Source organism: Amblyomma mixtum, chromosome 1 (assembly GCF_055824585.1).
Source record: "Amblyomma mixtum isolate Tamu chromosome 1, ASM5582458v1, whole genome shotgun sequence".
NCBI classification, from domain to species: domain Eukaryota; kingdom Metazoa; phylum Arthropoda; class Arachnida; order Ixodida; family Ixodidae; genus Amblyomma; species Amblyomma mixtum.
The window spans coordinates 15,454,519-15,477,650 of NC_143012.1; the positions used below are offsets into that span (position 1 = coordinate 15,454,519).

Consider the following 23,132-nt stretch of genomic DNA (forward strand, 5'->3'; position numbering starts at 1 on the left):
GTGCAGCCATCATAGTAGGCACAGTCTTGAATAAATCTCTTTCACACAGCCCTTCAACTACACATACAACTACACTACAAGCTACACATCAGTGTGTAGCCGACGACAGGAGATGGTTATGCCCTTCTGACATCTGCGATCAAAGATTGTCAGAGCAGCATGTTTATGTTCGAAAATTTTTTCGTGTCTTGAGGGACACGTGGAAAGAATTGATGCTGGCCTAGTATCGATTAGTTGCCTCATACTAATTAATGACAAAGCTGATATTGCTACATAAAAATTCAACTTTAAGTTGGAAACCGCCCAAAAAAAGTACGCTGCGGTGCAACGCGAGTTATATTTAAATACGTATCCTAGAAGCAAGGGTAGATGACTTTTAACCTAAATGGTGATTGTGGAGTCCTTTTCGTTGCAGATGTCACGAGTTTGCATGAAATGGACAAATTTTAAAATACAAATTTCTAAGCTATAAATGCAACTTTTGTTGCTGGCCAAACATCAGAACAGCCACGAAATCCTTATATTAATTATGAGTAAAAAATTGGAGTTGCCCTGAGTGTCCCTTTAAACTGAGGCTTACTCCAAGTGACTTAGTTTTCATCGCCTTAAATGGCAGAGATGGGCATAGTGGCACCGTAAGGGTCCTGGAAATATTTGCGCTTTTAATGGAATTTTCCGATTGCAGGTGGCCCAGAGTACAGACTTGCGCTTCCAGGGACGTCAAGACATTCGCTGAAGACCAAGCGTGAAAGCAGGAGCTCCGCCGCCGGTTGCGCCCGCTCGCCAGGCCAGCCCAGTGGAAACCAGTAAGGTACCATCCGCTGACTACAGTCAGTTACAACGCAAGAATGCAGCCATGAGTGCAACTCAAAGGGGCCCTCGAGCCAACGGCGTCGCATTGTCCTCAACCTCTTTGCAACTCCCCCCCCCCCCCCCCCCCCTCCCTTAAGGGAAGGGGAGATGTGGGGATCAGATCGCAAAAATCGCAAAAAGTCGTTTTTTGAAAAGTGCACTTCCCAGGTTGCACCGAACATTAGAATAGTGTTATAAAAATGTTATGTAAGTTGGAGTAATGTTACATGTTGCATAGTAACTTAACATTAACATTAAAAATTAACATATAACGTTATAAGTTACATAGGAAACGTTACTTTCACATTCTAAACAAACGTTGTTTTAATGTAATCTTCTAAATTTTATTATAATGTTAGAGTCGCAACTATAAAACAACATTGCAAATATATTTCGAGCACGGATTTCCAGACATTTTCTCACTGTTCTTAGAGTAAAGATGTTTTTCAACTAACAGTACCTTGTAACCACATATCTTAGATAGTACTCGCCATAGATTGCATGAACAGCCTCATTATTTTGTCACAAAACTTTAGTTATTACCCATTCCCCACTGTCACTCATGGGACATCCCATAGTAGCGAGTATATAAGTTCGGCGGCATGATATCCGTTTGGAGGTGAGTGAATACGAGTTGCTGTGCTGTAGTGTGTCGCTCTTGTTGGTTCTTGCAAAGTGTTGTGAGTTGTGTGCCGTCACCACTGGCAGGCCTGCATGCTTGTGCGGGGCTGCTTCACCATTTTCGAGAATGTTGCATTTATGTTGCTTACATGTTTCATGAATGTTTGGGGAAGGTTATTCGAACGTTTATATGTAACATTACAAAAACATTAGAAAGAAAGGACATTAAGGACATTGAAATAACATTTGAGCGCAACAAAAATGTAACATTATCGCAATGTTTCGGTGCTACCTGGGTTTTTGGCATCTCCAACACTGTTTCTATCTTGTACTGAAATATTTCACCCAAAAAATGAACTTTAAGCGCTCCAAACAAATATATTTGTCGGCATCTACACATAGGCAGTGTATGCTAGCTTAGAACTTTCCGGCTTTGTTTTCTCGACAGTTTGTTCTGAGCTTAATACCTTGCTTGTGGAAAGCACAGCACAACAATGGGCGCATGGATTTTTACCCCGTTTGTTTTGTTGTGATCACTGAAATGTGGTCTGCATCAAGACATTCTCAGATTTATCATTTAGGCTCACATGTTTTTATTGCATGGTAATTAGAGCATGATACATTCTAAACATAAAGAGAAGGTGCATATTTTGTGCTGTAAAAAAAGCAGAGAAATATTTAAAAAAAAATGAAGAGTCTTGATTTTCACCACACTTCTTAGTAAGTATTAAAAGCATTTACAGACCTGTAGCCTGTTTTTTTTTGTCATACTAGGCTCCCCACAAGCAAGCAACACGGTGACAACATATAAGCAGTGATAAAAGAGAACCTACTGAAGCTGTCATTGTGAAACTTTATATCTGATTGTTTGATGCTGTTTTAAACCAGTCTGCCAAATTCGATCACTCTGTCGAAAAATAGAAAAGTCGCCTTCGATCTCCTCATCCCCCCTTAATTCTTATGCATCCCTAGCCCGAACAAAGAAAAAGTTGCGATGAGTGTTTGTTGTTGGGGCTAGGGGAGCAGAGAGGTTAAGGCGCGAAGTTGAAAAGAGGCTGAGGACAAAGGATCCTGTCCTGACCGATGCCATTGTCTGAAGGGCACCTTTGAAAGGCAGTCGTCGCTGCATTCTTGAGTTGTAACCGACTCTAGAAAGAATTGCCGCTCTATATTGTCTTTGGAAAAAGGCGCAGGTCTGTCCAGGCCTCTTTATACTACCCCGTGGGCAGATGTTTATAAAGCGAGGCCGTGCTGGTTTTTGCAAGAGCTTAATATACTGCTCCATCCCGAGCCACGTCTGTATTGTTGGCAGCGAGGGAGCTGATATCTGTGCTGCACAAGCTCTCAACAAAGAAATCTGAAAAGTGAACAGGGCATATAAACGATTCTGTAAAATTAGACTTTGTTGGTATAATGGAGTAAGTAATAACTAACATGCTGCGCCGGGCAAAACCTCTTTTTGAAGAGTGGGAGTCACGCACACATCAAGAGCGTTGAATGGAAATGGTTTTAGGGTGTCTTCGCACTGGGTGCACACACCATACAGACCACTAGATTCTTTCAAAATGAGAGCAGCCTACATAGGATCTAGGCGAAGAAGTGGTCACCACCAACCACTTTTTGCATTTATGCACAGAACATGAAATTATGAAGAAAAAAGCATTTGTTATATTTGTATGGAACATATCCTGCTGCAGCCTATAGCTTACTCCTGAGCAAAAATTCAGTTAATGTTCCTAAAGAATTCAAAGCTCCTAAAACACTTGGTGCATTAAAAATAGATGAACACCAAGGTGACGGCTTTGCAACGCGAGATTCAGCTCCAGTTGACTTGTTTTCATTTCGCCGTGTATTGAGCTAGAGACTTTTTCAAGAAGGACAGCGCAAAATAGACAAGGATTTCGCGCTGTTCTTCTTGAAAATGGCATACCAACTCGCCCAAGCATCAGTCCTAATGAGCTAGAGAGTTTGACAGCAACATGTAGTATATAGGCATAGCTATACTTGTCCTTCACTGCATGCATCGCCACCTCTGCTGATGCACTCCTCGGACGACCCATGCCTTTATACTCGTTCTCGCTGTACTCACCCGCCTCTTTCCGCGGTAAACGCACTCCCGATGGTTTCCTTGGTAGCCACCTTCTGGCCATCACGTCATGCTCTGCTCCCGTAGTAACCCTCGTCCTTCCAAGATAATAAATGGTAATAAATAAAAAAAGCAAAACATTATCTAGAATTTCGCTTGATGCATACTTTGCATAAGAGATGGTCGTACTCACAGCTGTGACAATTGGTTTGTACCACAGCAGCGTACTGATTATTTTTGTCAGTCTTTACAATACCTGCTTCCGTTTCATCTGAACGATTATGAAGAGAAGAAAATCTATTTTGAGACCTTCAATAAAAAGCAACAGCGACGGTATATTGTAATCTATTAAATGCCTATGTACAATGACAGAGTTCAGGATTAGTCAGACTGACATGTATCAATTTCGCAATGTTTTCCATTCTCTCCTCCAAAGAAATTCGATCGCCGCGGCCGGGATCGAACACGCGACTTTTGGGTCAGCAGCCAAGCAGTGGTTATGGTGCTCGGCTGCTGACCTGAAAGTCACGTGTTCGATCCCGGCCGCGGCGGTTGAATTTCTTTGGAGGAGAAATTGTAGAGGTCCGTGTGCTGTGCAATGTCAGTGCACGTTAAAGAACCCCAGGTGGTCGAAATTTCCGGAGCCCTCCACTACGGTGTCTCTCATAGCCTTAGTCGCTTTGAGACGTTAAACCTCATAAACGAACCAACCATTCTTCACTGTGAATTGAAGCAGAACGCTTACTTGGAATTTTCGTGTACAGCTGTTGTTTTGTTAATTATTGTGTTCTGGATTTGTTTCAGATTTTGTTTGAAGACGTGAATATGCAATGTAACTTATTCTGTGACCACTGTTACCTTATATGGGCTCCCAGGCACTTTTCAAGTTGGCATAAAACAGCTTTTTCGCCTGGGGGCCTTCAACCACGAGTTGAAAATAAACGAATTGAACTGAATTGAATTGCTCGGCGTATATGTTGCACCACGAGCGATCTGCTCGAGGCAGTGAAGAGCGAGTACCTCGAATAGCTTGCACGCACCCGAGGTCAGAGGAACTGGGTGGTACGGCGAAACCTCTGATCGCCTATATCGCAGCGGACCATTTTCCCCTTGAATTTTCCCCTTGAGCAGCTTGAGTCGATGCCTGATGACGCCTTGCAAACACCGACTAGTACAGTGAGCAAGTTGATCAGCCAAAGACACAAAACATTTTGTTTCGTGTTTTTTTCTTTGCAATAATGCAGTTGGCAGTAAAATATGCGGATCGCCACGTGATATTCAGCTGTGATATCTACAGGGTTCATAACTGTTTTTTTTTCTTACGCTGTTTTCATTTCAGTTCTGCTTACCGAAGGATGGATGCGACGTGTAGTTGGACTTTAGGTCACATGAAAAATGGCAATAAAACATGCAACTCACTCAGCCAATTACTGTAATCTGACGAAGACCTGATAAGGACATGGTGCTCGAGCCGCCGTGGTGGCTCAGTGGTTATGTAGGGTGCTCGGCGGCTGACCCGAAAGACGTGGGTTCGATCCCGGCCATGGTGGTCACATTTCGATGGAGGCAAAATGCTAGAGACTGGTGTACCCTGTGATGTCAGTGCGCGCTAAAGAATCCCCGATGGTTGAAATTTTTCGTTGCCATTCGCTATGGTGTTCCTCATAGTCTGCGACCATAAGTAGCACACATGGTACACTAACGGGTTAATTATCGAATATTTCTAAAAGCAAGTTTATGCTTTTTACCATCAAAGTTCGAATCCCTACCTCTTACTCCCCCAAATAACAATCTAATAGAACTCGCATACAACAGCGAAAAAGTGACTTGGCATCAGTATTCAGTAAGATTTATTATGAACTAATCATGTTGATCGTATAATAACGGCGCTAACAACAAGATCGGACTGCTGAAACGTAATTAGGGCTCGGACATTTCGGTTTTTGTCATATTTTTCTTCAGTGGTTACTTCAGAACAGAAGCTTTCGAGTTTTTCGAAGAATGCTAGATTCAACGGATGAGTTACTGACTTTTTCGGTCATTTATTTCAGTCGTGAGGACCTCAACCGTCACCCCCTCAGCAAGCACGCCTACAGGTTCGCCACCAGTCCGCGTATACCCGAGGAGGTGCACGTAAGCGTGGGGCCCGCCGGTGGTCAGAGAGCAAATCTTCACTTTCCGAAGGTGAGAAGGAGTGTGGCATGTACTGGTGACCGGTCTGTTCTTGTCATGTCTAAAATAAGAATATCTGGGGATTACCGCGCATTTAACCTCCGCTTGGCATTCAGCGTGGATTGCCAAGCATTACGATATGACGTTGATGCAATAAGTACATGGTACGCTATCAGGTATTTCCAAATGCAAGTTCATATATTTTGAGGATTAGATTCGTTACCTCTTATTGTCTAAAGAAGAATGCAATTCAACTTGTACAATAACAAACCAGTAGCTTAGCATCAATATTCAGTGAGACTTATCGTTGAATTGTGATCATCTTATTCTGGCTGAAGGTCAGACTCCAGAGGGTTTGAGTAGGGGTTTATATATTTGTTGAAAATTCGATGACCCTTACTCGGTGCGTATAGCATCATAAAGGTTTGTTGTTTTTTTTTTTTTGGCAAATGCTTGACTGACTTCATATGTCGTTTGTGTGAATCGTGTGGGGTAGAAAGTCAGACTAGCATAAACAGTTCATTTACCAGCAAATACTGTGCATATGGTAGTATGTGGAGCTCTTTTTTGCAGGAGTTCCAGTGGTCGTTAACAAAACGTAGCTCAAGTTGAATGACATAGCGAGCAGACAAGGTTGAGATGTTATTGCTGGGTTGAGTGATGGGGCTTAGCACCAGTTAGTCTGCGTGCTAGTGGTATACCAATGAAACTGCCCTTCATTCATTGCGGTAGCAAGAACATTGTACTTTTTCGTGGCCTACACGCGTGACCTACACGCACTGAATAAACCTACTTAAACGGCTAAGTGATTAAGAGGGTGATGACAAGGAATAAACAGTACTTTTCTAGCAGAGAAATACCACAAGTCGTGTAACTACGTTTCTTGTGATCCCTACTTAGTTAATTTTCAACTTTGACTGAATGTAACTCGCACTTCACTCAGCAGCCCGCTAGGCATGCATTGCATGCCCAGTACAGTAACTTTTTCATTGAAAACAAAATTTTGAAAACTATTTTCGTCATACTTTTATCTTTTCTATTACTTTTTCGGTGAAGGTTGGTAACCACAGTGCCCTTGAACTTCTCAGATTTAAAATGCTCTAATGCATGTTAAAAAAAAACTGGTCTCCATCTATAGTTTTTGGGAGTCTTCTTCACAAAGTGGTCAACGGGGTGCCATTTGGCTGTGGCAGATCGCTGGCGTAGGGGTTGGCAGTCCACCAATTCGAATATATCTTGGGGTATTCCGAGCCTTTCTGCTGCAGTTTCATTTGCGTGCGTTTTCTTCACAGTACATATCGATTGAAGGCCACTGGTGTCGGGCTGCAGGTTGTCTGAAAAGGGCACCTGAACTGGTATACCAGCACTGAAGAATAGGGCTTGACTTAGTTGTTCTCGGAGCACCGCAGCCCAGTTCGCCCACACACAAAGCCGCCATCTCCTAAGGACATTTTTCAGTGTGTCGTGCGAAATCATACTTGCCACAAAATCCTTTTGTCGAACATCTGGGCCCCTTGTGATGCGAAGTCCGATGTTGCAGGACGCCTCTCGGTTCGACCAAATAAGCCACAGCCCTAACTTGGAAGCAGGTGGCTGAAACGGAGACCACGCCCTCCCGTCCAGCTGGGCACCTCAAATGGACACAGTGCACACCATGGCCCGGTATTCCTGATCATTCAGTTTGCGTTAGGTTCAGTTAAGGTTTTAGGCATAGCTGGAAAAGCAGTGAGCTGCTTTCTGTGGCCCTCTACGATAAACGAGGAAAAACGTGCAGATGACAAGTAGCTGATGCCTTGACTTTGCTTTATGCTAATTTGCTGTTGCGCGGCTGGTTGCGTTGATGCCTGAGTTTGGAGCAATCAGGCTCCCAACCACCGACTAGTACGGGGATAGGGTGATCAGCCACAGGCACCAGATTTTATTTCATGTTTTTTTTATTTCATATGATGCATTAGACACTTAGAGTGACCACATGATGACATCTAAACGATTTATAACTGTGTTCTTTTCTAATGCTCTTCCTATTTCTGTCCTTGAAAGCAGGAAACATGCAACGAAAATTAGATGTATGCAGTCAAATAACGTTGAACTTTTGAGCTGACCGGCAATGATTCGTTCCATCGCGGAGGAACATCAAACCATTTGGCGTGATGGACATTATCTAACAGATGGCCTGTGGCTTAGCTTAGCAGGGCTTGGCGAGTGTAGCTTGCGAGTGGTGGAAGCAATCGCCTTGTGCAGGATGCACAATGCACACATCATATGCATTTGAAAGCGTAGGGTTGGTGCAGTCAACCCGCCGCTGCTTGAAATGATTTTAACTGCATAGACACTAGTGTTCAAACTGGCTCAACATTGTTACATTTCTCTAAGGCATTTGACAGTGTATCTGCACATGGGTTCAAAATTTTCAATTTTATAGTTGGCAGAATGCATCTGTCATCAGCTCTGAGGAAGTTGCATTTGGTGTGGCACTCTATGGGTGTCACCTTTTGAGACTGTTTGGCACAGACCTGTGGCATCTGCGCCTTGAACAGTTTGGCGGAGACTGAAGTAGACATGTCTAAAATGCTAAACTGGCAGAATATTCCCTGCTACCCCTTTGTTGTTCCTCAAAGTAGGGTGCTGGGGCCTTTACTTTTTCTTGCCTATGTTTACCTCTCCATGGGTGATCTGTGTTTTGTAGACGGGAAGGAGGTGGAATATAGTGTAGTGTTTGGTGGCCATCTTGGCCTCTGCCCTCACATCAGCCCTTCTTGCCTCCGAGGATGCAGGCCATCCACCAGGGCCGTTCTCCATGAATGCCTGCAGAGCTGTCTTCGGTCAGTCCCCGAAGACGTGCACGCAGAATCGACGCCTGCAGCTGGTCAGCAAGAAAATCTTCAAGTACCGCAGGTCAGGATAAGCTTATCATCTGTCCGCGAATTACCCAACTGTGCGATGGTCGGAGTATTTGCTAAGGATGGCGCAATTTACTGCCGCTTAGCATCTGACCCGGAAAGCCAACTATTACAATCTGACAGAGACAAATGCAAGGTGCTCGGTCATTGATTGTTTCGAAAACCGAGTTCTTGTATTTTGCCAAAAGAGTTCGAATTTCTCCCTGTCAAAATAACCACAGGATATAATTTGTACAGCAACCTACAAATACCTTCTAATCAGTGGTAACTGAGATCAATCATGAAATTGTCACCTTAATCTTATCCTAGCGGCCGATAACTGCACCCTCCAATTTCTGAAACACAACCTAAAGCAGGCTTCAGTCCATGTAAAGAAACTGTCGTCGATTACGTTGGCCCTAAACTTAATATGCGCCGGCCATTTGACATCCTCAACATAAAAGGCTTTAGCGCTTATAAAAACATGCGGTAAAATGCCCCGGTGACTCAGTGGTTAAGGTGCTCGGCTGCTGACCCGGAAGACGTGGGTTCAATCCCGGCCGCAGTGGTCAAATTTTGATAGAGGTGAAATTCTAGAGGCCCATGTAGTGTGCGATGTCAGTGCACGTTAAAAAACCCCAGGTAGTGGAATTTTCAGATGCCTTTCTCGATGGCGTCTCTCATAACCTAAGTCACTTTGGAATGTTAAACCGATAAACCAAACCTTAATCACTGCTTTAAGGGTATGACGCGATAGAGTTGTTGCTGCTGCGGTGGCTCAGTGGTTATGGCACTCGGCTGCTGACCCGAAAGACGTGGGTTCGATCCTGGTCGCGGCGTTTGAATTTCGATGGGGGCAAAATTCTAGAGGCCCATGTACAGTGCAATATAAGTGCCCATTAAAAAACTTCAGGTGGTTGAAATTTCCTGAGCCCTTCTCTACAGCATCTGTCATAGCCTGAGTCGCTTTGGGACGTTAGACCTCAATGAACCAAACCAATCTTTCTTAATAAAAATCTATTCCACCTCAGGGAATTCCCCTCAGGACTAAACCTTTCCCCAATGACCTCCAATACCCTGTAACCTGTGACCAATATCCTGTGTCGTAGCCCCCATAAACAAAACCAAGCAATCGAGTTAAACGAAAAGGCTCATATATGTGGAATTGGTCAGTGTGTGCTCTACATTCATTTGTCGAGTCCTCATTTCAGACAGAGTGGTGCAGCGGTTAAGGGATGTGTCACTGCCTCGGCAGATGGCTGTTTCAAATACAGACACTGATAAGGCACATGCTTCACAGGTGGCTCTTCCGGAGCAACCTCTCGCAACTAATCATTAATTGCCCCCCTGCCACGGAGGGCAATTTCCCCACAATCCACTGGGCAGGTAGGTAGGTGGTGATGAAGTTGCATGGTCATGTGACCTAGATGGCCCACCTAGGTGCTTTTCTGGAGATTTTTAGCGCATGCCATTGCCACCAATTTTGCACTCAACCGGATTAAGAACGGGTCTAGACAGCTTCAGCTAGTAGAAAATTTAGCACATCACCGTAAAACGTCCACTTAATCATTTTCCAGAAACCATCACTTTTTGGTCATTTCTTCCAGTCATCACCAATAGTCGTCTACCCATGTCATGGCGATGCATTTAAAGTCAAATGCAGTAATCCCAAATGCGCATTGGTAGGAGGCACAAAAAGGATTCCACACCTTATCAGACAGTGTCACAGAATCCAACCGGACTAAATTTCAAGAAATGACACTCGCATGTCCCCAGCTATCTGAAATCTTAGGTTTCTCTTTTTTATTTTTATTTTTAACTTCATGTTTTCTGATTGTCATGATGTATTGTCTATATTGTTTTCTTGTTCTGTTGTTTATTTCCTTTTGCTTGTTAATGTTTTGTTAAGAAAAACATTTATACTTACCACTACTGGAATCGGTAGTGCCAGCAATGGCGTCCAGCCGAGCCCTCCGCAGCGATGCACCAATAAGCCACCTGATGCGTCAGAGCCAATCGCCCTATTAGGGCAAGACCTGAGCGTCAAGCAAGGGGATGCCGTGGTATCTGAAGTTTATCTCTCACCGGTACCTTTCCCACACTGCTATTCTGCCACAAACTTTTTTGTAATGCTCACTTTCGCCTGTGTGCAAGAGTTTTTTGTAGGGGTAAATGCTGGTGTTGTGTGATGAAATCTGTGTCCAGAACGCTTCTATAATGGGGCGATCTGGTTGAAGTGATCTTGGGTCAGAAAAACTGCATGGCCTGAAGAGTGGGCGCTGTTGAGAAGGTGGTGTTGTGTGACCCTGGTCACGTGATCCAAATGAGGGGTGGCAGCTCTGTATCAGTGTCACACCCCACTTTGTGCTTTTGATATTAAATAAGAAGTGTGGTGCAAATCAACTCTCTTAGTCTTTGTTTTTTATATTTATCTGCTCTTTATGTAAAGGACACAGCATATGCACTTCTCTTTATGTTTAGAATGTATTACGTTTTAATTACCATATAATAAACAAATCTGACCCCAAATGGTAAATCTGACTGTCTCGGTGCAAACCACATTTCAGCAGTTGCAACAAAACGAATGAGATAAAAATTCATATGCCCATTGCTGTGCTATGCTTTCCACGATCACAGTGATAAGCCCGAAACAAACTTTCGAGAAAAGGAGCCTGAAAGTTCTAAACTAGTCTGTGTGTAGATGCCAACAAATATATTTATTTGAAGCACTTGGACTTCGCTTTTTGGGCAAAATATTTCAGTATAACAGAGGAAGAGCGTTGTAGGTGCAAAGTAATGTACTTTTTCAAAAACAGATTTTCTTCGAGATTTTCACGATCTGATTCCCACATCCCTTGATTCGAAATAGCGCCGTTGTCCATAAACAGCGAATATGGTCAGCGAGGTACGCTAAGGAACTTGGGAAAAGTCTGACCTTTTATAGGAATCTTCTCATTGCAGGTAGCCTCGAGTGAAAACTTGCGTTTCCACTTTAGCGCCAACTGCAACCAGGCTCTTCGTGACGCCCGAACATGAAAGCAGGTGGTGGTAGCTGCTCCTCCGAAGTTCCGACCGCTGCGCCATGAAGATCATCAGCGTAACTCTGAAGCAGGTGTCTCTCCAGACGCCACATCACCTCTTCTAATATTGAGTGCCCTGAGGAATACCGGTAGGTCCGAGTGTTCCTTGAAGTTCATTGTTTGACTTCGTCATCATTATTCAAGTGTTAGCCAGTGATATTGTTATCAAACAGGCCCTTCCGAGCCTTCAGGCTTACGTTAGCCAAGCAGTAAGCATGCCATCTATGGTGATGTGATGTTAGTGGATCTGCCAACAGGGCTCTAATGACGAGTCGAGTGGCAGAATTGCTTCATCTGCCATTGTTGCTATGGACGACGGCAAAACGGACACACATAAGAGAGCTCGTTATTCACAGGGCGTGGTGGCTGGACCGGCGCTCTGTTAGAATGCCTAGAAGTGCAGTGTCGCGCCTCCGTCATCACAGCTGGTTGCAAGGCCTTTGCACCCAGATGCGTCTTGAAAGCAGGTAAAGCTAGAGGCGCTCGCCCCTGGAGCTCTCGGGTGATGTACACCAAAGAGGCGCTCGGTCAGGTAGACCAGATCTTCCGGTTCGGGGAAACTTCGCCAGTGACGGTGTTTCGGTCTGCCTCCGAATAGATTCATTATAGATCAGTGGCAAAAACTGCGGAGTGCAGGTTTCTCTCCTGATCTCACCATACTATATGTTCAAGGCAGACAGAGGATGGTTCCAAGATAGACCACCCACAATATCTGGCCCATTGTTCTCAGCCAGCATTCTGCAGTCGGCCACGTACACCTACAGATATTCCAATACCCCTTCACCTGGCATCCATTTAGAAGCGTATGGAAAGGGCACTTACGTAATAGTTAACTTGCAGTTAGTGATGAACTGACAGAAATAACGTTGCTGAAAACTGGCGCTGATTTCGTGCACACCAAAACACAAGGAGGAAAGCAAATATTTGTGTAAATTTTTTCCTCCTACGCATGCGCAATAAGTTCATGAGATTACCAGAGAGACACTCCTTGAAAACGTTTCAACTTTTTTTCTTTCGAATGTACAAAGTATCTATTTCTGGGATGCGTTGTCCTTTGTGTTAGAGCACCCATTTATAGCCTCCCTCGCTTGTCCTCTCGTCCGTGCTCACATGTGCTTGTAGTGTAGTTACAAGCACGCGTAGGTAATGCTTCAGCGGTTTAGTTTCTATTAATGACAACTCCGATGTTAGCCGTGCTAAGTGCGCATAAATTTAATTTGTCACTTTTCTAACGACATTGCGAAGGTGGAGGCAAGGAGGACCACGGATGCGATTAAAATGCTGGTAACGTGCTTCAGACAAAGACCACACGATATGGAGTACATCAAGTTTCCCTTTAACCTATAGGCCTACTGATGGGCCTGCATGGTCTAGGGCTAGCGTGTCGCGAGTCGCAACTCAAGGATCAGGCGTTTGATTCCCGACTGATTACTGTAGTTTTTGTAGCGCAGTTTATTTTCTTTATATACTCAAATATCCTAACCACGTTCGAGTCATGTAGCGACGTTCTGATCACCAGTTTTCTAGTTTCAATCACCCTTCGTTCCACAGCTCCAAGTGTGACATCACAACCTTACCAAGCAATCTGGCTTTCCTGCACACAGAGGCAACGACGCCAAGTACGCCGGTATCACCGCTGAACGGGATCCTTAGCTCTGTCGTTTTCAAGTTACAGAAGGCCGTACCGTGCACAGGTGGAAAATTGCGCCAGAAGTCTTGATGCTGGGCACAGTTTAGGGAGGGGTGCTTTCAGTGAAATTTCTGTAGGGTGCCTCCCATTTCAGTGCCTTTCTTTAGGGTCGTGACTGCCACTGTTAAGTCAGAAGACATTTTGTTTCGCGGGAAGCGTGCAGGCTTCTGGTATGAACTTGAAGCTCCTAAATTTCTGCAATAACTAGGACAACTTCTACGCCTATTAAGGGTATTGCATAATCTACAAGAGTGAAGGTGACAGAGATTTGCGGTGTTTAGAAATATATTAAGGCCTTTAATGCCTCATCGTTGTACGCAGGAGCTGTCGACAAATGTCACGCTTTTCAATTGGCCGGAATGGTCGTGACGTCACAGTGCGCGAATTTCAAACGGGCGAATTCTACTTTGGCTAGTAACCACGCAACCAATTAAAGGGATGGTATAGTGATGCTCAAAGTAAGTGGGACTGAGTTTGCTTAATTAGTAAATTAACAATTACCGTAATTAACTTTTCTAGTCAGACCAGAAAAATAATTCAAACTGAGTAGGAAATCGGGCCAGTTGGCGAATCGAACCAGGGTCTTCGTAGTGCAAGACGAGCAGGCTAACCACTCCACCATGCCAGCACGATGGTTTGGAATGAACAAAGGCGCGTCTAGTGAATACGGCTTCTTCGTTCACTCCAAACTTCCTCCCTTCCCTTATGGCGAGGTTCAGGTGTCCACCGAGATCTGCCAGAGAGATGCATTTTCTCAAAAACCAATTTACCGACGAGCAAGGCGTATACCCGAACGGGCGATGGCGTTCTCTGGACTCCGTGGCAGCATTGCAAGAAACTGTCGCGTTCCACTCTTAGAGGCGAAGCTTAACTTCTTAACCCCATCAGTGACACAAGCAGCAACACCGCGCTTAAGGCTTCCGCCTCACCGCTCTTTAGGTCAACAAAGTGCCCCCTGAATTTTTGATGTCTTGAACTGACCCTCACTCAAAATGCCGTCGTGGTTGCTGTCCTAACTTCCGAAGTTGCACATAGAGGCATCCTCAGGGACTTAGGAGAAGTTTGAGCTCTCAAAATAATCTTTCCATTGCAGTTGGCCTCGAGAAAAGAGGCGTTTCCGCTTGAGTGTGACCAGGACGAGGAGGCACGTGGTGAAGACCGAGCATGACAGCAGGTGCCTCTGGATACGCCAGCTCTCTGTCCTCCGGCGGGACAGTAAGTTACCACTTTTTGACGCGGATCTGTAGAAATAAGCTTTAGGAGTGCAGCTGAGTCATCCCATACCAAATGCACCGGAGCTTGCTCTTGACCCCCTCTGATCTTTTCCATGAAACTTCTTTCTAAAACAGCGCAGATAAGACAAGGACGATAGAAAGAAACGTACACTGTAACACAGCGCTCGTGTTGTATATTTCTTTCCATCATCCTTGTCTTGTCTGTGCTGTTTTAGAATGAGTACCCACCAACTCGCCCATACTTCTACTTTGCCATAAAACTTGTGGGCATTTAATAAAGCATCAAAGTAATTACCCCTAATAACTTTGGGAAAAACGATTTTCTGCTCATGTGACAGCCCTTTTAATATCTCGGACGAGGGCAAAAATTGGTTTCACTAAAAAGTTTAGATAAAAAAATCAAACAGGTAATGCATAATAAGTATTGCAGCTTTTTACTGCACCGGACGAAATTTTCACCGCTAAGTGTTTTTTCTTGTTTTAAATTATTTTACCCCAAGAAGCGCTGTTTTTGCTATCTTATAAAAATCATTTCGTGACATTCGTGGGCAATGCCATAATTTTTGTAGCTCTCTAAAACTGGTACAATCTTATTAAATGGTTCAAATTTCGCTCAGTTAATTTTTTCCAAGAGTTTTTTTTAGTTCAGCACAGCACCTCGAGCCTTACTGCTACTGCACTGCAGAACACGGCCGTGGCGCCGCTCAGGATTCTAAGTTGGGTTTACGCGACCAATCTTACTCAAAAGCAGCATCAAATGACTCGAGGAGGCATCAGAAAGAGTGAATATGATTACCTCAGGAAGAAGCTGTCTCGCGGCCTCCACCCTCATTCTCCTGCTCCCACCCACCTTTCAGCCGTCGGAGCCGATGCAATTCGCTTTTCTCCGAAATTTTGTAACGGCATTTGTTCACCTAATAAATCCGTCGCGTACCCAAAATTGGTCTGGGCATGCGCGGTGTAGGATACTGGTCTGAAATATCTCTCTTAAATCACCGAAACAGATTCAGTGCAAAATCACAGCGTGAGATTCATATTTTATAACTGTTCTCGTTATTTAGTGTGTCATTAATGAAAACTACTTTGAACCTGGTCCTTGTTTCATTACTAAGGAAAGTGTCTTGCTTGTCACTGTTTCACAAAAATCGATCAACATCACTGTCTTAAAGAAGAGCTCCTATGTGAACCATCGCACACTTCGTCCAAGCAAAAAATTATCTTCATAAAGTACACTTCCCATACTCTTGAACGAACGCCTTTTTTATTCTTTTACCCCTAAGACAAGTAACAAATAAAACCACCTGCCCACCTCAAAATCCACAACTACCGACACGCTGCTGTTCAAATCAACCATTGAAAGACATGTTTACTTCAAGTGATTTGTAATTTTCTGTATTCGCCTATCCTATTGGTCAATTATTTTTTTTCGTTTTCCTCTACTATACTACCTCATTTTTGTGTTATATTGTACTCGTGTATACCACTCCCTTCTGAAATGCTAGGCCCTGAAGGTACCTAAACAAAGAAAGAAAACTCAGTACATTTCTTATTCCAAGTCCTGAATAAATTCATTTTACCCCTCAGTGGAGCAAGCAGAGCAGCCAGACGTTTTGTGTCCGTGTTGCCCCAGTAAATATGGAGCATGCCATGCTTTAACGTAGTCTTTATAATATTTTCCAGAATATTTATTCTGAGTGCTCTTGTCTTGCACGAACTAATAATGATAAAGAATGTCACCGCATTTCCCTCCCTCGATGCTTTCGTGCCGCAGTCTGATTGAAATGGGACCAAAGGTGGAAGAGCACCTGTCTCAGTGCTTTCGCTGTTCTCAAAGCAGGTGCTGCTGGTTTCTTTGATGATGGGAAGAAAACTGCGGTGGTTACGCTTGTTGATTTGTTACTGAAGGCTCTTCTAATAAGGGAGTAATTACTCATTGGCATCCACCCGAGCGCAGCCATACGGCTACAAAGGAAAGCCATACAGCTTCCTCAGAAACTTCGTAGTTAAAGAAAAATTCGTCCCGGTCTGGGGGTTGAACCCGGGACCACCGCTTCACCGGAGCAGTCGCTGTACCAACTGAGCTAACCGGGACGGCAAGCTTATGGTAAGGCGGTTGCGAATTGATCAATAACAACTCGAACTGGGAACTGTGTTGATCAACACAGTTCCCACTTCGAGTTATTGATCAATTCGCAACCGCCCTACCATAAGCTTGCCGTCCCGGTTAGCTCAGTTGGTAGAACGACTGCTCCGGTGAAGCGGTGGTCCCGGGTTCGAACCCCGGACCAGGACGAATTTTTCTCACAGAATTCATCCAAGACAACAAAATAGTCCATTGTTAAAACTTTTCTTGTTACCTTAATAAGTTAGCCACTATAGAAAAAGTAAGTTCTAAATTTTTATCTGGCTTGTTTAATATAGTGAAAACCTAACAGGCTGGTTGAACACTAATGTCGTATACAACTTAAGTCTGCAGTGAAGCTCCGCCCACATTCAGCTTCCGCGCACAGTATTCCTCCACAACGAAAAAGTAGCCCGCGGGTTTAACGTTTCTTGTTACGTAAACAAGAATCTTATCACAAGAAAAAGAATTACGAGCTCTAGAATTTTGATACATGGATTGTTGGATGTAGTCAAACATTAAAAAGCTGATGCTCGGACAAATTAAATTAACTTTCTCACATATCTCGGCGGACACCTGAACCGCGCCATAAGGGAAGGGAGAAAGGTGGGAGTGAGAGAGGAAAGAGAGAGGTGCAGTTTCGTTTAAAGTTGCAATTGGCCAGTGGAGTAATACAGGATTAGCCCAGTGTTAGCAACTGCTTTTTTTTAGTTGTATCCTACACTAACAGATAATGCGCTTTTAATGTGCCTTATAGCAGATAACAGGTGAACACTACAGATAATGCGCCTTTCCTTTCCTGATAATCAATTATAATTATCATTCATGAGGTGAACACTAACAGATAATGCGCCTTTCCTTTCCTGGTAATCAATTATAATTCATGAAATTTGAGCTCAGTGAGCGGTCCCGGGGGTCTCGTATCCCGCATTGCTTGATCTCGCAGGAGCCACTCTGGGCCATTAATTTTCCGCCTGCCTTACGAAGTGTCCTCCCTTTTCCAGCCGGGCTCCCTCACTCGAGCAGAAATTGGCGTTTCCATCTGCTCCCGCAGAGGAAACGCGCAGTGCGTGGGGGACGACATGCTGGGGCCGCAACGTGAAAGCAGGTGGCGCTGCCGACGACGCCCCGACCACTTCCGTCCGGTGCGGTTTGGTGAGTCGGGCCTTAGTAGCCGCTACGCCACTACTAGCACAATGAAATCTGATTTGAACTGACTTAATTTCGAACTACCGGTTTATTGGAACTGACGCTTCGGTTTCGTCCGAATCTCACGTGCTCAAAACCCTCAGCATTCGAACAAGTTTGATTTTCTACAGTCGGATACAACTTAAGTCTGCAGTGAAGCTCCGCCCACATTCAGCCTCCGCGCACAGAATTCCTCCACAACGAAAAAGTAGTGCACTGCTTAAACGTTTCTTGTGACCAAAACAAGAAGCTTAGCACAAGAAAAAATTATGAGCTCTAGAATTTCGACATGTGGATTGTTTGATATAGTTAAACATTAAAAAGCTGATTTCGGTTACAGTTGCGATTGGACAGCGGAATAATACAGGACGCCGCGGACTGCGGCCCAGTGTTTGCAACTGCTGTTTTTTTAAGTTGTATCCTACTATAGGTCTAATTATTTACAATCGTGTTCGCTACAAAAAAAAACACCTGCATTAAGCAATTCAATATCGCAGGCGTGAAGCACTCGTCACCTCCACCGTTCTAGCATCAATCGAAGTAGACCGTCCGCCGGAAGGGTTACGCGCAAGCGTCAGTCAAGGATCTATCCGTAGCGTACCGCAGTTGAGAAGCGTCACATGTATTCACACCTTACCCAGCCATCTCATCACTTGAATTACAATATTTTATGAATGAGAGAGTAATTTATCACCGCATAGCATGCAACTCTCATAGCCCATTATTGAAATCTGCCCTAGGTGCCATAAGCACATGGTGCTCTTGCTGCTGCGGTGGCTCAATGGTTATGGTGCTCAGCTGCTGGCCCGAAAGAGACGGGTTTGATCTAGGCTGTGGTAGTTGCATTTTGATGGAGTACGAATGTGACTAACGTGGCCTATGTGCTGTGTGATGTCAGGGAACGTTAAAGAACGCCATGTGGTCACAGTTATCCGGAGCCCTCCACTGCAGCGTCCCTCAAAGCCTCAGTCGCTTTGGGGCATTTAACGCCCATGAAGAAACAGAAACCATATGGTGCCACAACCGTGTTAAATGTCATGAAATATTTCCAAAGAAGTTCATACATTTTACTTAGGCAGTTGGAATCTCTACCTCTTATTCCCCAGATAACAATGCAATGGAACTTATACAACAAACAAACAAGTGCCTTGGCATCAATATTCAGTTTGGCATATTATGGAATAATCATAATTCTAACAGTGTTAACCAAACGATTGGACTTCTGAAACGTAAATAGTGGTTGAACGCTTCGGTCTTTATCATTTGAAAGTGCAACTGGAGTTTTGAATTTTTTTTGGATTCGGTCATTTAACATTTCAGTAGAGAAGGCGACGACCATAAGCCAGATAGTAGTTCCTTCTTCAAGCACGCCTACAGGTTCACCATTGGTATATGCCAAGCCGCGTATAGTTGCCTGAGATGCCATAGCTTTCGCTCTCTGAGCTAGGTCAAGAGTAATTCAGCTGGAGCTTTTTTTTTAACCACACCCTCGAACTTTTTCGATTTAGAAGGCTCCAGTGCCTATAAAAAATGCGCTTACTTCATTAGTCAGGCTTGTTCACAGAGGTCGACAGGATGCCATTTGGCTGTGACAGATCGCTGATGGAGGTGTTGGTAGTCCTCTAATCCGAATGTATCTTGTGGTCCTCGGGGCCTTTCTGCTGTAGTTTCCTTTTTGATCATTTTCTTGATACCCATTGATGTCCAACAGTTCCGGGCTGTGAGTTGACTGAAAACGGCAGCTGAACCGGTGTCCGGGGTGGAAGAATAGGATCCGACCAAGTTGTTCTTGCAGCGCCGCAGCCCAAGTCTCGCACACGCAGAGCCACTAACTCAGGGGGACATTTTTCAACGTGTGTTGTACAAATTGTTAGGTGCCCGAAAATCATTATGCCAACATCTGGACCACTTGTCATGCAAAGGCTGGTGTCTTGCAGGGTGCTTTTTGCTTCGGGAAGAAGCTTACACCACCCGGCACGGAATTGCACATAATTCGGGGTGCAGCTGAGCCAGCCCCACCTGAACCAGCCCCACCTGACTCTGCCCCACCTGACTCTGCCCCACCTGACTCTGCCCCACCTGAACCAGCCCCACTTGAGCCAGCACCAGCCCTAGCATGGAAGCAGGTGTTTCTAGCGGAGACGACCGCCCTCCCGGCCAGCTGGGCACCACAAGTGTACACAGGGGACACTGTTGGCCTGGTATTCTTGATTATTCGGTTTGGGTTCGGCACGGTCAAGGCTTTTGGTATAGCTCGTAAACAATAGGTTGCCTGCTGTAGCCCACTATGACAAACGAGAAAAAAAATGCAAATTACGCTGTTTGCCTGTCCAAGAGTCGTAGGATCTTATAATGCAATAGCATTAGAAGCCTCGTCAGAAAAAATTGTGTTGCTGGTCACAAAATTCGCTCAGTGACTGGAGGGAAGTTAAGTCACTAAAACAGGAGTGGCGTAAATGCGATGACACTTTCTAATGATATCCCATTGCCAAAACGAAATTATGCGTCCCTGTGAGTTTTTTTTTTACGATGTGCTGCATTTCACGTCTGTTTGCTTCTGGGTCTGAAGGAGATATGGTTTTTGACGGGTAATATTGTGCACCACAGTCAGAACTTTTGGGGCACTTTCTCTGGGTGTGAAGCGCCTTCATAGCTAGTATAGTACCGTAGTGAAGTACATTTCAGTGTTGGTGTGCATTAACTTCTCATCATTTGTGTCATGTCACAGAAAGGTTTAGTTGTAAATAGAATTTAACCTTTTGAAAACTTTGCATGCGGACGCTTGCTTCCAACGTTGCTGCGGAAACACACAAATGCAGCAGATGCCTAGACCCCGCCAACGCCTCGCCAATTGAAAGCAGGTAGGCGCCAGCGACAGCGCCTCACCACTCAGGTGCTGTGCTTCGAGGAGCTGTTTATCCAGGTAAGTCTGTGCACCCAATTTGGGCAATACCCGAGCCATAGGGTGATCTGATATTATTCAACTTGCGTCACGGCCAGGCTCAAAGGCAAAACTCGTTTCTTCTCGCATTGCATCTGGTCCATCTTCCCCTACCTGCTACGGCACCATGAACTTTTGATGCTGTTACCAAAATTGTAAGGAGCCATCAGCGTGGGTATCCTTCATGATGGTCGTAATGTCAGTAAGCAAGCGCTGTCAAGAATGGCCACCGTTGGCGGCATGATCTTGGTAAGCCTTAAGCGCAATGCAAGCGCTTGCGAAAGTACGAATGTAGTAATGCTGTGCATGTTGTGGTGGCTGGGGAAGCACAATTTTGGAAATAAATCTCCCCAAAAGGAGCAGAATCTCATGCCTATGTTGCTACAAATACAAAACCATTTTGAAAACACTAACATGGGGTTCTTGTTGAGGTTGGGCAGGCGCACTGAAGGCATGAGGTTGCCACTGCGCACTGAGTGTTGCCACGAACATACTCCTTACGAATACAAGGGCAGAACACAAAAAGCGCATGCACTTCACTGATGCGCATGCATTCCTTCTCGTGTCTTTAGTTTAAAATTGAAAAAATTGGTTTCTTGGGGCAATAGGAACATAATATCAGATGTAGTTCATTCCCTGTGTCAATTTGGGGCTGCAGCTGTTCACTAGGCCCGAGAAAACAACACCGGCTGTGGAACTCACCGTGGTTCAACTGGGACGAAGGTTTGACGCGTGCTTGAGGCATTCGCCTCTGCTTGGGTCTTCGGTGCACTGCGGGAGGTACTACAGTAAAAGGCAGCAGCACGTGTGCAAAGCCGGCTTTGCGCAGCATGCTGGGGTTGCCTTGGGGTCAGGTTGCAACACCCGTCACAGGGAGAGCAGGTATTGCTGGTCATGGCTTGCTTGTCGATCTCATCTACCTTCCAGAGACCACGTTGGCAGATTCTTTCTTACACATCTTTGTTCATCTTTGCTTCCATTATTCAGAGCCCCAGGCAGCCTAAAATAATCTGGAACTCTCCACAGCATCTTCTGTCATATATCTTGTGCAGGTATTCCAACTCAACCGCACCGTACCATACCATACAATACCATGACTTCTTTCCCTCCTCGCATTCGATTCGCAACCCTTCTTTCTCTTATTCTACCTCTTCTGAATTTTCTTTGTCCTTATGCATGACACTATTCTTATGATTTCCTTCTGTTTCTGTAGCAGAGTAGCTTGTGGAGCTAGCACTTGTGGCAAGGCTCACACCTTCGGAAACTTTGTACATTGGTTTGAGGTCGTGTTTATTTTAATGTTGTTCTGTTTTGTTCATTAAGAATGCTCCTTCGGGACGACTGAGTCTGCCTCGTTCATTCTGTCTGCATCAGTGTCTTCGGCAGGAATTGTGGCTAAACGTTGCATGGCGGCGTTGATACTAGAACACAACGTTAGGCCCATCGAAGTGGTACAGGACAGCCACACGTTCCTGCTTTATCGCCCATCACCCGCGTGGGATCTCAATTGGTGCCTACATGCACTGCCGATGCAGGCTGCTTTCGGCATACCTCAGCAATGACAGGCGTTGGAAGAACTGCTTTACTTGATAGATTGGTAGAACAAAATTTATTTCCGGTGGCTCTGCAGGCTGCTATTATAAAGTATAGGTTGAGCTGACATCATCGCTGTTGTGCCGGCAACATTAAATCTTGTTAATAGTCTCTCCTTCTTTTGCCTACACTGATAGTATCTAGGGGACATATCCATAGCGCCCATTGGTTTTCTTCGCCTGTCGTACGTGCAGGACTCAGTCCTGGAGATAACGTACTTCTGGGGGGTCTGTGTCAAAGCCACCCATCAGATGTGCGTGGCACAGCGGCAGCGAAGCATAGTGCTCGAGCATTAGCATAAATATTCTTTGAATGGAATTATCATTGTAATCGTGGGACAGAAGGGTGGACAAGCTTTATGTGATAAACCTCCTGACCAGCATTTGGTGCTCTCACAAGTCATATTTGGGCAAGCCGGATTCAAGGAGGGAACCGGTAAGAAAAGGGGACTGACAATATACTTTCAATAACTGCAGTAGAACAATCGTCGAGTGAACTGCACAGTGCAAGTTCTGATATCTGTGCGACATATCTGCTGTTGCAGGTGGTGCCACTTTCCTGGAGTAGAGACTTGCGTTTCCCCTTCGTATAGCGTGAATTTCCACTCTTCCAGCCGAAAGACCATAGGGCGAGGCAGCCGTAGTGTCGAAGCAGGTGGGCAACTTTTCGTCCA

The 23,132-nt window shown here is 44.9% G+C and overlaps 1 long non-coding RNA gene across 7 annotated transcripts in view; it reads left to right on the forward strand.

The window, feature by feature from the left end:
- The window catches only part of LOC149365550 (uncharacterized), a 32,073-nt gene extending 9,451 nt beyond the window's left edge, over positions 1-22,622 (forward strand). Inside the window, exons 3-10 of one of the 7 annotated variants that reach the window (XR_016282974.1) lie at positions 686-806; positions 5,611-5,743; positions 7,272-7,393; positions 8,506-8,626; positions 11,572-11,779; positions 14,474-14,595; positions 17,742-20,126; positions 20,745-22,622. This is a non-coding gene — a long non-coding RNA (uncharacterized LOC149365550). Of the gene's footprint in view, positions 1-685; positions 812-5,610; positions 5,744-7,271; positions 7,394-8,498; positions 8,627-11,571; positions 11,780-14,473; positions 14,596-17,741 lie in introns of all 7 variants that reach the window. The other 6 variants (XR_016282971.1, XR_016282972.1, XR_016282970.1 and 3 more) reach the window with 6 other exon arrangements.
- The last annotated feature ends 510 nt before the right edge of the window (positions 22,623-23,132 follow it).